We start from the raw sequence: 17885 nt of genomic DNA on the forward strand, positions 1-17885 counted from the left end.
TGGTACCGTGATGTGAAGTGAAGTGAAGTGAATTGAAGTGAAATAGCTCAGTTGGTCTTTGTGACCCCATGGACTGTAGCCTGCCAGGCATGTTAATTTCCTGTGCTTTTACAACATAGTATTTATATTCTCAGGATTGGATTAGAAGTTTCAAGCCTCACCCACTTTTTTTAAGAAAATCATTAAGATAGTAAAGTTTCTAGATTTTAGCAGTAATGCTAGATGCTGGATTGCTAGACGCATCTGGTTTTACATATATATTACCATATGCAAAATAGACAGAAAGTAGGAATATGCTGTGTGACACAGCAAGCTCAACCCAGTGATCTGTGACAACCTAAAGGGCTGGGATTGGGTGGAAGGTGGGAAGGAAGCTCAGGAGAGAGGGACCATAAGTATATCTGTGGCTGATTCATACTGACGCATGGCAGAGGCCAACACAATATTGTAAAGCAATTATCCTCCAACTAAAAACAAGTTACTATAGGTTTTTTCAAATTAATTAATTTATTTTAATTAGAGGCTATTACTTTACAATATTGTAATGGTTTTTGCCATTAGTTCAGCTCAGTCGCTCAGTCGTGTCCGACTGTTTGCAACCCCATGAATCGCAGCACCCCAGGCCTCCCTGTCCATCACCAACTCCCGGAGTTTACCCAAACTCGTGTCCATCAAGTCAGTGATGCCATCCAGCCACTCATTCTCTGTCATCCCCTTCTCCTCCTGCCCCCAATCCCTCCCAGTATCAGGGTATTTTCCAATGAGTCAACTTTTTCCATGAGGTTTTTACCATTCATTGACATGAATCAGCCATGGGTGTACCTGTGTCCCCCATCCTGAACCCCCCTCCCACCTCCCTTCCCATCCCATCCCTCAGAGTCATCCCAGTGCACCAGCCCTGAGCACCCTGTCTCATGCATCGAACCTGAACTGGTGATCTGTTTCACATATGATAATATACATGTTTCAGTGCTATTCTTGCCTTCTCCCACAGAGTCCAAAAGTCTGTTCTTCACACCTGTGTCTCTTTTGCTGTCTCACATACAGGGTTATCGTTATCATCTTTCTAAATTCCATATATATGCATTAATATACTGCATTGGTGTTTTTCTTTCTGACTTACTTCATTCTGCATAATAGGCTCCAGTTTCATCCACCTCATTAGAACTGATTCAGATGAATTCTTTTAATAACTGAGTAATATTCCATTGTGTATATATACCACAGCTTTCTTATCCATTCATCTGTTGATGAACATCTAGGTTGCTTCCGTGTCCTGGCTATTATAAACAGTGCTGCAATGAACATTGAGGTACACGTGTCTCTCTCAATTCTGGTTTCCTTGGTGTGTATGCCTAGCAGTGGGTTGCTGGGTCATATGGTAGTTCTATTTCCAGTTTTTTAAGGAATCTCCACACTGTTCTCCATAGTTGCTGTATTAGTTTGCATTCCCACCAACAGGGTAAGAGGGTTCCCTTTCCTCCGCACCCTCTCCAGCATTTATTCCTTGTAGACATTTGGATAGCAGTCATTCTGACCAGCGTGAGATGGCACCTCATTGTGGTTTTGTTCTGCATTTCTCTGATCATGAATGATGTTGAGCATCTTTTCATGTGTTTGTTAGCCATCTGTATGTCTTCTGTGGAGAAATGTCTGTTTAGTTCTTTGGCCCATTTTTTGATTCGGTGGCTTATTTTTCTGGAATTGAGCTGCATGAACTGCTTGTATATTTTTGAGATTAACTCTTTGTCAGTTGCTACGTTTACTATTATTTTCTCCCATTCTGAAGGCTGTCTTTTCACCTTGCTCATAATTTCCTTATTTGTGCAAAAGCTTTTAAGTTTACTTAGGTCCCATTTGTTTATTTTTGCTTTTGTTTCCATTACTTTGGGAGGTGGGTCATAGAGGATCCTGCTGTGATTTATGTCAGAAAGTGTTTTTCCTATGTTTGCCTCTAGGAGTGTTATAGTTCCTGGTCTTACATTTAGATCTTTAATCCATTTTGAGTTTATTTTTGTGTATGGTGTTAGAAAGTGTTCTAGTTTCTTTCTTTTACAGTGGTTGTCCAGTTTTCCCATTACCATTTGTTAAAGAGATTATCTTGTCTCCATTGTATGTTCTTGCCTCCTGTGTCAAAGATAAGGTGTCCACAGGTGCGTGAATTTATCTCTGGGTTTTCTATTTTGTTCCATTTATCTATTTTTCTGTCTTTCTGCCAGTACCATACTGTCTTGATGACTGTAGCTTTGCAGTATAGTCTGAATTCAAGTAGGTTGATTCCTCCAGTTCCATTCTTCTTTGTCAAGATTGCTTTGGCTATTCAAGGTTTTTTGTATTTCCATACAAATTATGAAATTATTTGTTCTAGTTCTGTGAAAAATACCATTGGTAGCTTGATATGGATTGCATTGAATCTGCTATAGATTTTTATTAAATGACTGTTTTAGTGATACAATATTCTATTATTTTCTGTTGACCAACCAAGACACAATAGTATTAAAATGAATAATGTTTCCTTAATCATAATATTAAAAGATGTTTATCAGTTTCCCTTGCCAATAACCAGACAAGAAATAAAAAGATAATTACATTTGCAAGCCATAATGGAAACATGATTAACCTAACAATATAAAATATTTGCATACAATTAGAAGGGTTAAGTAGAGTGATGTGGTAAGTGGAAGTGCATACATGTACATGTTTTCATCCTGCATAGCCAGTATATCTTTTGGTTGGTTCATTTAATACATTTATATTTAAGGTAATTATTGATATGTATGATCCTATTATCATTTTCTTAATTGTTTTGGGTTTATTTTTTGTAAATCTTTTCCCTCTCTTATGTTTCCTGTTCAGAGAAGTTCCTTTAGTGTTTACTGTTAAGCTAGTTTGGTGGTGGTGAATTCTTTTAACTTTTGCTTTTTCTTGAAAGCTTTTGATTTCTTCCTCAAATCTGAATGAGACTCTTGCTGGGTAAAGTATACTTGGCTATAGGTTCTGCCCTTTCACCACTTTAAATATATCAGGCCATTCTCTTCTGGCTTCTAGAGTCTCTGTTGAGAAATCAGCTGAAAACCTTTTGGGAATTTCCTTTTATGTCATTTGTCATTTTTCCCTTGTTGCTTTTAATATTACACCTTTGTTATTAATCTTTGTCAGTTTTTTTTTCATTTTTTTTAATTGAAGGATAATTGCTTTACAGAATTTTGTTTTCTGTCAAACCTCAACATGAATCAGTCGTAGGTATACATATATCCCCTCCCTTTTGAACCTCCCTCCCCCACCTCACTCATCCAGGTAGATACACAGCCTTGTTTGAGTTTCCTGAACCATACAGCAAATTCCTGTTGGCTATCTATTTTACATTTGGTAACGTAAGTTTCCATGTTACTCTTTCCTTACATCTCATCCTCTCCTCCCCTCTTCCTATGTCCATAAGTCTATTCTCTATGTCTGTTTCTCCATTGCTACCCTGTAAATAAATTCTTCAGTACCATTTTTCTAGATTTCATATATGTGCATTAGAATATGATATTTATCTTTCTGTTTCTGACTCACTTCAGTGTATAATAGTTCTAGGTTCATCCACCACATTAGAACTGACTCAAATGTATTCCTTTTTATGGCTTTTTATTCCTTTTTATGGCATTTAGGTCTTTTAATCCATTTTGAGATTATCTTTGTGTATAGTGTTAGGAAGTGTTCTAATTTCATTCTTTTACATGTAGCTGTCCAGTTTTCCCAGCACCATTCATTGAAGAGGCTGTCTTTGCCCCATTGCATATTCTTGCCTCCTTTGTCTAAAATAAGGTGCCCATGGGTGCATGAGTTTACTTCTGGACTTTCTATCTTGTTCCATTGGTCTATATTTCTGTTTTTGTGCCAGTACCATACTGTCTTGATGACTATAGGTTTGTAGTATAATCTGAAGTCAGGAAGGTTGATTCTTCTGGTTTCATTCTTCTTTCTCAAGACTGCATTGACTATTCAGGGTCTTTGTGGTTTCAAATGAAACACAAATGTGAATTTTTTTGTTCTAATTCTGTGAAAAATACCACTAGTGATTTGATAGGAATCACATTGACTCTGTAGATTGCATTTGGTAGTATCATCATTTTCACAATATTGATTATTCCTATCCAGGACCAATGGGTTCCATCTCTCCATCTGCTTATGTCATCTTTGATTTCTTTCATCAATGTCTTGCAATTTTCTATATACTGTTCTTTTATCTCCTTAGCTGAGTTTATTCTAGATATTCAATTCTTTTTATTGAAAAGGTGAATGGGATTGATTCCTTAATTTCTCTTTCTGATTTTTCATTGTTAGTATATAGAAATGCATCATCTTTCAGGATTTGAAATAGCTCCACTGGAATTCCATCACCTCCACTAGCTTTGTTCGTAGTGATGCTTTCTAAGGCCCACTTGACTTCACATTCCAGGATGTCTGGCTCTAGGTGAGTGATCACACCATCATGATTATCTGGGTCGTGAAGATCTTTTTGTACAGTTCTTCTGTGTATTCTTGCCACCTCTTCTTAATATCTTCTGCTTCTGTTAGGTCCAGACCATTTCTGTCCTTTATCGAGCCCATCTTTGCATGAAATGTTCCCTTGGTATCTCTAATATTCTTGAAGAGATCTCTTGTCTTTCCCAATCTGTTGTTTTCCTCTATTTCTTTGCATTGATCACTGAAGAAGGCTTTCTTATCTCTTCTTGCTATTCTTTGGAACTCTGCATTCAGATGCTTATATCTTTCTTTTTCTCCTTTGCTTTTCACCTCTCTTCTTTTCACAGCTATTTGTAAGGCCTCCCCAGACAGCCATTTTGCTTTTTTGCATTTCTTTTCCATGGGGATGGTCTTGATCCCTATCTCCTGTACAATGTCACGAACCTCATTCCATAGTTCATCAGGCACTCTATCTTTCAGATCTAGGCCCTTGAATCTATTTCTCACTTCCACTATATAATCATAAAGGATTTGATTTAGGTCATACCTGAATGGTCTAGTGGTTTTCCCTACTTTCTTCAATTTAAGTCTGAATTTGGCAATAAGGAGTTCATGATCTGAGCCACAGTCAGCTCCTGGTCTTGTTTTTGTTGACTGTATAGAGCTTCTCCATCTTTGGCTGCAAAGAATATAATCAATCTGATTTCGGTGTTGACCATCTGGTGATGTCCATGTGTAGAGTCTTCTCTTGTGTTGTTGGAAGAAGGTGTTTGCTATGACCAGTGCATTTTCTTGGCAAAACTCTATTAGTCTTTGCCCTGCTTCATTCCACATTCCAAGGCCAAATGTGCTGGTTACTCCAGGTGTTTCTTGACTTCCTACTTTTGCATTCCAGTCCCTTATAATGAAAAGGACATATTTTGGGGGTATTAGTCCTACAAGGTCTTGTAAGTCTTCATAGAACCGTTCAACTTCAGCTAAAGCTGAAACTCCAGTAATTTGGCCACCTCATGTGAAGAGCTGACTCATTGGAAAAGACTCTGATGCTGGAAGCGATTGGGAGCAGGAGGAGAAGGGGACGACAGACGATGAGATGACTGGATGGCATCACTGACTCAATGGACATGAGTCTGAGTGAACTCTGGGAGTTGGTGATGGACAGGGAGGCCTGGCGTGCTGCAATTCATGGGGTCACAAAGAGTCGGACATGACTGAGAGACTGAACTGAACTGAACTGATATAGAAATGCAAGTGATTTCTGTGTATTGATTTTGTATCCTGCTACTTTGCTAAGTTCACTGATTAGCTCTAGTAATTTTCTGATAGTATCTTTAGGGTTTTCTATGTACAATATTATGTCATCTGCAAACAGTGAGAGATTTACTTCTTTTCAGATCTGGGTTCTTTTTGTTTCTGTTTTTTTCTCCAATTGCTGTAGCTAGGACTTCCAGAACTGTGTTGAATATTAGTGGTGAAAGTGCACACCCTTATCTTTTTCCTGATCTTAGGGGGACTGCTTTCAGTTTTTCACAATTGAGAATAATGTTTGCTGTAGGCTTATCATATTATTATGTTGAGGTAGGTTCCTTCTATGCCCATTTGTTGAAGAGATTTAATCACAAATGAGTGCTGAATTTTGTCAAAGTCTTTTTCTGCATCTACTGATATCATCATATGGTTTTTATCTTTCAATTTGTTAATATGGTGTATCACATTGATTGATTTGTGTATATTGAAGAATCCTGGCATTTCTGGAATAAACCCAACTTGATCATGGTGTATGAGCTTTTTGATGTGTTGCTGAATTCTGTTTGCTAAAATTTTGTTGAGGACTTTTGCATCCATGTTCATCAGTGATATTGGCCTGTAGTTTTCTTTTTTTGTGTTGTCTTTGTCTGGCTTTGGTATCAAGGTGATGGTGGCCTTGTAGAATAAGTTTGGAAGTGTTACTTCCTCTGCAATTTTTTGAAAAATTTTAGAAGAATAGGCATTAGCTGTTCTCCAAATGTTTGATAGAGTTCTCCTGTGAAATCATCTGGTCCTGGGCTTTTGTTTTTGGGAGATATTTGATCACGGCTACAATTTCAGTGCTTGTAATTGGGTTGTTCATAATTTCTATTTCTCCCTGCGTCAGTCATGGAATATTGACCTTTTGCAATAATCTGTCCATTTCTTCTAGGTTATCCATTTTATTCCTATATAATTATTCATAATAGTCTCTTATAATCCATTGTATTTCTGCATTGTCTCTTTGTAACCTCTCCTTCTTCATTTCTAATTTTGTTGATTTGATTCTTCTCTCTTTTTTTCTTGATGAATCTGGCTAAAGGTTTGTCAATTTTGTTTATCTACTCAAAGAACCAGCTTTTAGTTTTATTAATCTTTACTATTGTTTCTTTCATTTCTTTTTCATTATTTCTGTTCTGATCTTTATGATTTCTCTCCTTCTGCTAATTTTGTGGGGTTTTTGTTCTCTTTTTCCAGTTGTTTTAGCTGTAAAGTTAGGTTGTCTATTCGGTGTTTTTCTTTTTTTCTTGAGGTAGGATTGTATTGCTATAAACTTCCCTCTTAGAACTGCTTTTGCTGCATCCCATAGGTTTTGAATTGTTGTTTTCATTATCATTTGTTTCTAGAATTTTTTTATTTCCCTTTTGATTTCTTCAGTAACCTGTTGGTTATTTAGAAAAGTGTTGTTTAATCTCCATGTGTTTGTGCTTCTTGCTTTTTTTTTTCATGTAATTGATATCTAGTCTCATAGCATTGTGGTCAAAAAGATGCTTGATATGATTTCAATTTTCTTAAATTTACTGAGGTTTGATTTGTGACCCAGGATGTGGTCTATCCTGGAGAATGTTTCATGTGCCCTTGAGAAGAAGGTGTATTCTTCTGTATCTGGATGAAATGTACTAAAGATATCAATGAGATACATCTACTCTAATGTATGATGTAAGACTTGCGTTTCTTATTAATTTTCTATTTTGATGATCTGTCCATTGGTGTGAGTGGAGTGTTAAAGTCTCCTACTATTATTGTGTTACTGTCAATTTCTTCTTTATGTCTGTTAGTGTTTGTCTTGTGTACTGAAGTGTTCCTGTGTAGGGTGGATAGATATTCACAATTGTTATGTCTTCCTCTTGGATTGATCCCTTGATCATTCTGTAGTGTCCTTCCTCATCTCTTGTAATATTCTTTAAGGTTTATTTTGTCTGATATGAGGGTTGCCACTCCAGCTTTCTTTTGCGTCCCATGTGCATGGAATATATTTTTCCATCCTCTCATTTTCAGTCTATATGTGTCTTTAGGTCTGAAGTAGGTTTATTGCAGACAGCATATGCGTCTTGTTTTTGTATCCATTCTACCAATATGCATCTTTTAGTTGGACCATTTAATCCATTTACATTGAAAGTAATTATTGATATATATCTTCCTACTGTCATTTTCTTAATTGCTTGGGTTGATTTTGTAAATCCTTTTCCTTCTCTTGTATTTCTTGACTATATAAGTCCCTTTAACATTTGTTGTAAAGCTGGTTTGGTGGTACTGATTTCTCTTAACTTTTGCTTGTCTGAAAAGCTTTTTATTTCTCCATCAATTTTGAATGAGATCCTTGCTGAGTACAGTAATCTTGGGTTGTAGATTTTTCGCTTTCAGTACTTTAGATATATTCTGCCATTCCCTTCTGGCCGGCAGAATTTCTGCTGAAAGATAAGCTGTTAAGAGTATGGGGTTTCCCTTGTATGTTACTTGCTTTTCCTTTGGTGCTTTTAATATTCTTTCTTTGTATTGCTGCTGCTAAGTTGCTTCAGTCGTGTCCAACTCTGTGCGACCCCATAGACGGCAGCCCACCTGGCTCTCCCATCCCTGGGATTCTCCAAGCAAGAATACTGGAGTGTATTAGGTCTTTGTTAATTTGATTAGTATGTGTCTTGGCATGTTTCTACTTGGGTTTATCCTGCATAGGACTCATTGTACCTCTTGAACTTGATTGACTATTTCCTTTTCCATGTTGGGGAAATTTTCAACTATAAACTCTTCAAGAATTTTCTCATACCCTTTCTTTTTCTCTTCTTCTGAGAGCCCTATAATTCTAATGTTGGTGGTTTGATATTGTCCCAGAGGTCTCTGAGACCATCCTCAGTTCTTTTCATTCTTTTTACTTTATTCTGCTCTTCAGAATTTATTTCCATCATTTTATCTTCCAGCTCACTGATTTGTTCTTCTGCTTCAGATATTCTGCTATTGATTCCTTCTAGAGTATTTTTAGGTTCAGTAATTGTGTTGTTTGTCTCTGTATTTTTAATATCAGTAATTGTTCTGTCTATCTCTGCATATTTATTCTTTAATTCTTTTAGGTTTTTGTTAATTGATTCTTACATTTTCTCCATTTTGTTTTCAAGGTGTTTTATCATCTTTGCTATCATTATTCTGAATGCTTTTTCAGGTAGTTTGCCTATTTCCTCTTCATTTATTTGGACGTCTGTGTTTCTAGTTTGTTCCTTCATTTCTGTAGAATTTCTCTGCCTTTTCACTATTTTTTTAAACTTACTGTGTTTGAGGTCTCCTTTTCCCAGGCTTTAAGGTTGAATTCTTTTTTCCTTTTGGTTTCTGCCCTCCTGAGGTTGGTCTAGTGGTTTGTGTGAGCTTTGTATAGGGTGAGATTTATGCTGAATTTTCATTTGTTTGTTGTTTGTTTTTCCTCTGATGGAAAAGGTTGAGTGAGGTGGCAATCCTGTCTGCTGATGACTGGATTTGTATTTTTGTTTTGGTTGTTGTTTGGATGAGGCATCCTGCACAGGGTGCTACTGGTGGTTGGATGATTCCGGGTCTTGTATTCAAGTGGTTTCCTTTGTGTGAGTTATCACAATTTGATATTCCTTAGGGTTAGTTCTCTGCTAGTCTAGGTTCTTGGCATCAGTGCTCCCACTCCAAAGGCTTGGGGCTTGATATCTGTTCAGGAACAAAGATTCCACACATGGTTTGTTATGGTATTAAGTGAGATTAAAAGAAATATCCAAAAGCGAGAAACCAAAGATGAACCCCAAACAAATGGCAGTTATAAAATCATGCAAATAATAGTTAAATTAATGGAATGTACACATCTACATATACACCCATGAGCAAGGTCAACACGGTCCAACAAAAATAAAGTACAACAGATTGATCAGGAAAACAAAGGAAATAAAAAATTATATTTACCAGTTAAGAACAAAACTAACAAAAGCACAAAATGGAAAGTAAAACTAAAGCAAGGTGTCAAGTAGGGCATAAAGCAATGAAAATGAAACTAACAAATCTGTTGAGAGGAAAGGAAAGAAAGAAATGAAATAAAGAATAGCTATGCAAAGTTAAATACAGGTAGATGAAGAAGATTTATATGCATTAAAGATTAACTGCAAAGGGAAAAGAACAGTAGGAAAGTCAAACAAAGTAATAAATGTAGAAAAAATATAATAGATTTTAAAAATTAGAAGTTAAAAGTATAACAAAAGAGAAAAGAAAAAACAAAAATGGAAGAAGAAAGAAAAAAGAGGAAAAAAATTAAAACTCCAGAGAACTGCAAAAGCCTAATATAGATGCGGAGGTTTATAACAACAATAAAAAGTGTTACTGAACATATACATATACATATACACCCATAAGCAAAATCAAAACAACCCAACAAAAATAAAGTACAATAGATTGACCCAGTGAACAAAAGAAACCAAAAATTATGTCTATCAGAACTAAGCTAACTAAAGCACAAACTGGAAAGCAAAACTAAAGCAAGGTGCCAATTAGGAAATAAAGCAATGGGTGGGGAAAAAAAAAGCCACTATATTGAGAGGAAATGAAAGAAAGAAGAGAAAGAAAAATAGATATGCAAAGTTAAATAGAGGTAGGTAAAGAAGATTTATATACATTAAAGATTAACTGCAAGGGGAAAAGAACAATAGGAAAAGCAAACAAAGGAATAAACATAGAGAAAAATTTAATAGATTTAAAAAATTTAAAAAGAGAGAAAAAAAAAGGAAAACTCCCCAGAACTGCAAAAGGCCAGTGTAGAGGCAGACGTTTATAACAACAGTAAAAAATGTGACTGAGAAGAAAAAAAGGAAAAGAAAAAGAAAAAGCTCAAAGGCTTAATTAGATTTCATAGTGCCAATAAAATTGACAGCTACAACAGACCGGAGGATTGGCGGGGGAGGAGAAAAAAAGAAAAAAGAAAAAATCCAGAAGAATCTACAGAACAAGTGAAAACATAAGAATAATAAATGTTTTTCCTGAATTGCTGCTGTCAGAGTCCTTTCCATTGCTGGGAGTCATTCCACCTCACCTCCCTAAGATGCCCTCCAACACTGCTGATCTCTGGACCTTTTGTGGGGGCAGCTCGGATTCTAATCTGGTCCTAGTATTCTGTGTTTTTGCCTCTAATGTCCACATCTATCAGAACGAGTGTGTTTTCTCTTGTGGGCACTCTCAATGACCTTTTGTTAAATTCCATAGACACAGAGTCTGCCTAGTTGATTGTGTGGGTTTAATCTGCAGATTGTACAGTTGTTGGTAAGGTTTTAAGTCTTTTTCCTTAGTCCCACTGCCCCTAGATTTCAACTGTGATTTTATTTCCACCTCTGCATGTGGGTCATCCATTGGGGTTAGCTCCTGAGGCTGCCCTGGAGGACTCAGGTTTGCCCCTGTGAGGGCCAGGGGTGGAGATGCTGCAGCTGCTTGGGTTGCAGGGATTATGGCAGCACCAGGTACTCAGGGGAGTTGGCAGCTAGGGCAGCAGGAAATATAGCATTCTAGAAGGGTGTGGTAACCAGTGTTGGCCAATACGCTCGGGTGTTCTTGCCTGGAGAACCCCGCTGACAGAGAAGCCTGGCAGGCCACATTCTACAGGGTCGCAAAGAGTCATACAGGACCGAAATGACCCTGTGCACATAGATTCAAGATTTTTTTGCCTGTGGCAACTCTGCCCCAGTGAGAGTTGAGCGTGAAACTGGCACAGCTGCTTGGCTTGCAGGGACCCTGGGGTGGCCAAGTGTGCAGGGACACAGCCTGCCTCTGCTGCAGGAGTTATGGTCCTATCAGAGTCTTTTTTCAAGCCTCCTGTAGCTGGCAATCAGAAGGCCTCTTAAGCAAGTCTTCTCTGTAGCTCTGCCCATTCAGGCACTTAGCGGGCTCTCTTGCCTGGGGTCCTTCTCTGCTGTTCAGAGCATCAGACACATAGAAGTGCCCCCCAACTGGAGTCTTACTCTGTAGTTCAGCTCATCAAGCACTTAAAGGGGCACCCTGTTTGGGGTCCTACTCTGTAGTTCAGTGCCTCAGGCGATTGATGGGCCAGCTTCTCTGTTGTTCAGCTGTGGCTGCTGGCCTGTGGGGAGAGAGGCTATGGTGATGGCTCCACCCCCTACGTATGACACAGCAGTATCTCCTTGCTTCCATGGCTACCTGGCTTTCTTCCACAGGCATTTTCCACCACAATCTCCTCCCTCACATCCCCTCAATACGTTTCTCCACAGTCAACAGCAGCCCTCACCCAGGGACTACTCCACAATCCCTGAACTCCAGCTTCCAGCTGCTGCACCTTCCAGGCGACCTGTGTCCCTGTCCAGGGTATGTATGGCTGAGGCAAGGACTGTCTGATTCTCATTCCATTTAGGCTGTCATAGATCAGCTGTTTCACTCTCAGCCTTAAATGTTTCTCCCCTGACTCAGACAATTGCCCTGATGTGGGGATCAGACCCCTGCTTCAGTTCTCCCACCCGCTGAAGGCAGGTCCAGTCCTACTAACACTCCTGTTTTTCCCCCAGTTCCTTCATCCTCCCAAGTTTTGCGTGGTTCTATATACTCTTTTCTGCTGGTCAGGTACTCCTGTCCACTCTCAGCTGGTGTTCCTCATGCACTTCTGTGTCTGAAGGTGTATTTCTCATGTATCCATGGAGAGAAAGGTACTCTGCATCCACCTACTCCTCAGCCATCTTGTTCTCTCTAGTCTCAATCTTTGTCAGTTTGATTACTATGTCTCTTTGTGTGTTCCTCCTTGAGTTTATCCTACCTTGTACTATGTGCCTCCTGGACTTGGTTGATTATTTCCTTTCCAATGTTATGGAACTTTTCAGCTATTATCTCTTCAAATATTTTCTCAGCTCCTCTCTCTTCTACTTCTGGTACCCATATAATATGAATGTTGGTACCTTTAGTGTTGCCCCAGTGGTCTCTTAGGCTGTCTTCTTCTTCCTTTTTTTTTTTTTTTCATTCTTTTTTCTGTATTCTGTTATGTGGCAGTCATTTGTCTGCTCTTCCAGCTCAGTTATTCTGCTATTGATTCCTTCTAGTGTATTGTTCATCTCTGTTAGTTTGTTCTTTAGTTCTAGGTCTTTGGTAAATATTTCTTACATTTTCTCCATTCTTTTTCCAAAATCTTGGATCATCTTCACTATCATTATTCTGAATTATTTTCCTGGAATGTTGCCTATCTCCACTTAATTTAGTGGTTTTTTTGGGGGGGGTGGATTTTATCTTGTCCCTTAATCTGGAACAAAACCCTTTGCTTTTTCATTTTGATTCATTTTCTGTGATGTGGATTTTATTCAGGAGGTCGGGAGATTGTAGTTCTTGTTTCATCTCTATGCCTTCTGGTAAATCAGGCTGAGACCTTGTGTAACCTTCCTGATTGGAGGGATTATTGTTGCTACTGTTGTTCAGTTCGACTCTTTGTGAACTCATGAACTGCAGCATGCCAGGAGATTAGAGTGTTATCATCTGCATATCTGAGATTACTGCTATTTTTCCTGGCAATTTTGATTCAGGTTCGTGCTTCATCCAGCCTGGCATTCATGTGATATACTCTGCATGGAAGTTAAATAAGCAAGCTGACAATATACAGCCTTGAGATACACCTTTCCCAATTTGGAGCCAGTCCATTGTTCTCTGTCTGGTTCTAATTGTTGCTTCTTGACCAGCATACAGGTTTCTTAGGAGGCAGGTAAGGTGGTCTGGTATTCCCATATCTTTAAGAATTTTCCACAGTTTGCTGTGATCCACAGTCAAAGACTTTGGCATAGTCAATGAAGCAGAGATAGATGTTTTTCTGGAATTGCCTTGCTTTCTCTATGATCCAACAGATATTGGCAATGTCATATCTGGTTCCTCTGCCTTTTATAAATCCAGCTTGAACATCTGGAAGTTCTTGGTTCATGTACTGTTGAGGCCTCGCTTCAAGGATGTTGAGAATTACCTTGATGCATGAGAAATGACTGCAATTGTGAGGTAGTATGAACATTCTTTGGCATTGCCCTTCTTTGGAATTAGAAAGAAAACTAACCTCTTCCAGTCCTGTGGCTACTGCTGAGTTTTCAAAATTTGATGGCATATTAAGCATCATCCTTTAGGATTTGAAATAACTCAGCTGGAATTTCATTACCTCTACTAGCTTCTTTCATAAGGCCCACTTGACTTCATATTCCAAGATATCTGGCTCTAGGTGTATGACCACACCATCATAGTTATCTGGGTCATTAAGTTCCATGTATTCTTGGCACTTCTTAATTGCTCCTGCTTCTGATAGGTCCTTGTCATTCCTGTCCTATATTGTGCTCATCTTTGCAGGAAATATTTCCTTTGTATCTCTAATTTTCTTAAAGGCATATCTAGTCTTTCCCATTCTATTGTTTTCTTCTATTTCTTTGCATTGTTCAATTTAAAAGGCTCTCTTATATCTCCTTGCTATCCTTTGCTACTCTGCGTTCAGTTGGGTATATCTTTCCCTTTCTTCTTTGCCTTTCACTTCTCTTCTTTTCCCAGCGATTTGTCAGGACTCCTCAGACAAGATTATGGGAGGGACTGGAAGTGGAAAAAACTGGGTCTTGCTCTGGTGGACATGGCTATGCTCAGTAAAACTTTAATCCTCTTTTTTGCAGATGAGTGAGATTGTGTTCCCTCTCCATTAACTGTTTGGCTTGAGGTGACTCAGTGCTCAAATCTACAGGCTCTGTGGTAGGGTTAACTCCAAGAGGGCTTTCACCAAGAGGCGTATTCCAGGGCTGCTGCTGCCAATGCCCCTATCCCTGTGGCAAGATACTGCAGACCCATGCCTCCACAGGAGACCCTCCAACACTAGCAGATAAGTTTTGTCCAGTCTTCTTTGGGGTCACTTCTCCTTTCCCCTGGATCCTGATGCATGCAAGATTTTGTTTGTGCCCTCTGATAGTAGAATCTCTGTTTCCCCTAGTCCTGCAGAAATCCTGTAATCAAATCTTGCTTGTCTTCAAAGTCAGATTGAGAGAGATAATTTTTAAGTAGGTTCATAAAAAGTCTGGGGTTCCCAAGGAGGTGAAAGATGTCTGGGGCTCTCAAGGAGTAGAAAAGGAAAAACTTTTTTTTTTCTACTTTCTTTAGCCTTAGTCACATAAGACGTTATTTTCTTTAAGCCCTGAGCTAATGAATACGTAACAAAATAACTCATCTTGCTGAAGGGTATGTTTTTCCTTAAGCTCTGTACTAATGATTATATAACAACAATGTGTGTTAATTAAGGACATGTTTCTCATTTTTAACAAAAACCTTCTGACAATTGTACAGATGATTATACAGTGAAAGTGACAAATAGATTCAAGGGATTAGATCTGATAAACAGAATGCCTGAAGAATTATGGACAGAGATTCACGATATTGTACCAGAGGCAGGAATCAAGACCATTCCCAAGAAAAAGAAATGCAAAAAGGCAAAATGGTTGTCTGAGGAGGCCTTACAAATAGCTGTGAAAAGAAGATAAGTGAAAGACAAAGGAGAAAAGGAAAGATATACCGATTTGAATGCAGAGCTCCAAAAAATAGCAAGAAGACATAAGAAAGCCTTCCTCGGAGATCAATGCAAAAAATAGAGGAAAACAATCAAATGGGAAAGACAAGAGATTTCTTTAAGAAAATTAGAGATACCAAGGGAATATTTCATGCAAAGATGGGCACAATAAAGGAAAGAAATGGTATGGACCTAACAGAAGAAGAAAATATTAAGTAGAGGTGGCAAGAATACACAGAAGAACTATACAAAAAAGATCTTCATGACCCAGATAGCAATGATGGTGTGATCACTCATCTAGAACCAGACATCCTGGAATGCAAAGTCAGGTGGGCCTCAGGAAGCATCACTATGAACAAAGCTAGTGGAGGTGATAGAATTCCAGTTGAGCAATTTCAAGTCATATACGATGATTCTGTGAAAGTGCTGCACTCAATGTGCCAGCAATTTTAGAAAACTCAGCAGTGGCCACAGGACTGGAAAAGGTCAATTTCCATTCCAATTTCAAAGAAACGCAATGCCAAAGAATGTTCAAACCACCACACCATTTCACTCATCTCACATGTTAGAAAGGTAATGCTCATAGTCCTCCAAGCCAGGTTGCAACAGTACGTGAACCATGAATTTCCAGATATTCAAGCTGGATTTAGAAAAGGCAGAGGAACCAGAGATCAAATTGCCAACATCTGTTGGATCATAGAGAAAGCAAGAGAGTACAAGAAAAACATCTACTTCTTCTTTGTTGAATACGCCAAAGCCTTTGACTGTGTGGATCACAACAAACTGTGGAAAATTCTTCAAGAGATGGGAACACCAGACCACCTTATCTGCCTCCTGAGAAATCTGTATGCAGGTCAAAAAGCAACAGTTAGAACTGGATGTGGAACAACAGATGGGTTCCAAATTGGGAAAGGAGTATGTCAAGGCTGTATATTGTCACCCTGCTTATTTAACTTCTATGCAGAGTACATCATGCAAAATGTCAGGCTGAATGAAGCACAAGCTGGAATCAAGAGTGCCAGGAGAAATATCGATAACCTCAGATATGCAGATGACACCACCTTTATGGCAGAAAGCATAGAAGAACTAAAGAGCCTCTTGATGAAAGTGAAAGAGGAGAGTATGAAAGAGCTGGCTTAAAACTCAACATTCAAAAAACAAAGATTATGGCATCAGGTCCCATCACTTCATGGCAAACAGATACGGAAACAATGGAAACAGTGAAGACTTTCTTTTATTGGGCTCCAAAATCACTGCAGATAGTAACTGCAGCCATGAAATTAAAAGACACTTGCTCCTTGGAAGAAAAGCTATGAGCAACATAGCATATTAAAAACCAGAGACATTACTTTACTGACAAAGGTCCATCTAGTCAAAGCTATGGTTTTTCCAGCAGTCATGTATGGATGTGAGAGTTGGACCATAAAGAAAGCTGAGCAGTGAAGAATTGATGCTTTTGAACTGTGCTGTTGGAGAAGACTCTTGGGAGTCTGTTAGACTGCAAGGAGATCCAACCAGTCAATTCTAAAGGAAATCAGTCCTGAATATTCATTGGAAAGACTGATGCTGAAGCTGAAACTCCAATATTTTGGCCATCTGATGCAAAGAATTGACTTCTTGGAAAAGACCTTGATTCTAGGAAATATTAAAGGCAGGAGCAGAAGGAAACGACAGAGGATGAGATGGTTGGATGGCATCACCAATGCAATGGACATGAGTTTGAATAGGCTCCGGCAGTTGGTGATGGACAGGGAAGCCTGACATGCTACAGTCCATGGGGTCAAAAAGAGTTGGACAGGACTGAGCGACTGAAATGAACTGAACTGAACTGAACTGAACTGTGTAATTCTTAACAGATTTTTGGATGTTCTCCAAGATATTCATTTCTAAATTTTCAATTTATGCAAATAGAAATTTTGTGGAAAAAGGCATAAAATGTTATTTCTGTCCTTTAGTATCATTGCAAAGTGAAAAGTTATGTTATATTGTCAAAACACAAATTTTCACTTAATAAAGTATGCATTTGTTTTGAGACTCTGTTTTTCCTTTAATGCTTAAGATAAATTGATGTACAACTTAATAGATTCAACTAGAGTATATATTCAGACATGTCATAGTCAGTCAAAACTTGTGTACATTTGGCATGATGTCGCTTAGCATTTCCCAAACTGTTTGATAGTGAAAGTTTGTTGCTGAGCCATGAAAGATGCTGGGATTCTTGGCCTCTGAAGGAGAAGAATTCAATCCGGGGCCAGTGACAAGGTTTGATTGCTCAGAGCTTTTATGTAATAAAGTTTTATTAAAATATAAAAGAGACAGAGAAAGCTTCTGACATAAGCATCAAGAAGGGAGCAGAAAGTATTCCTCCCTGCTAGTCTTATCTGGATGTTATATAGCTACTAGCAAGCTGTTTTATAGAAAGGAGATGTCTCAAAATTCAGAGTGGCACCAGGCCCCTCACCCACAACATATGTTTTGAGATAACATTGGCACCATGTGAGCCACCCTGGGTCACAGAATGATTGGCATGAATCTTGAAGAAAGGCAGGTTTCCAAGTAAATATGTAGTTTCATTAACATAGTTAGGAGAAAAATGTATGAGTAAAACATACGTGTTTGTCAAGTTGGTTCTGACAGAGTCTAGGGTAAATAC

The sequence above is a fragment of the Capra hircus genome, chromosome 15 (assembly GCF_001704415.2).
Source record: "Capra hircus breed San Clemente chromosome 15, ASM170441v1, whole genome shotgun sequence".
Classification (NCBI taxonomy): domain Eukaryota; kingdom Metazoa; phylum Chordata; class Mammalia; order Artiodactyla; family Bovidae; genus Capra; species Capra hircus.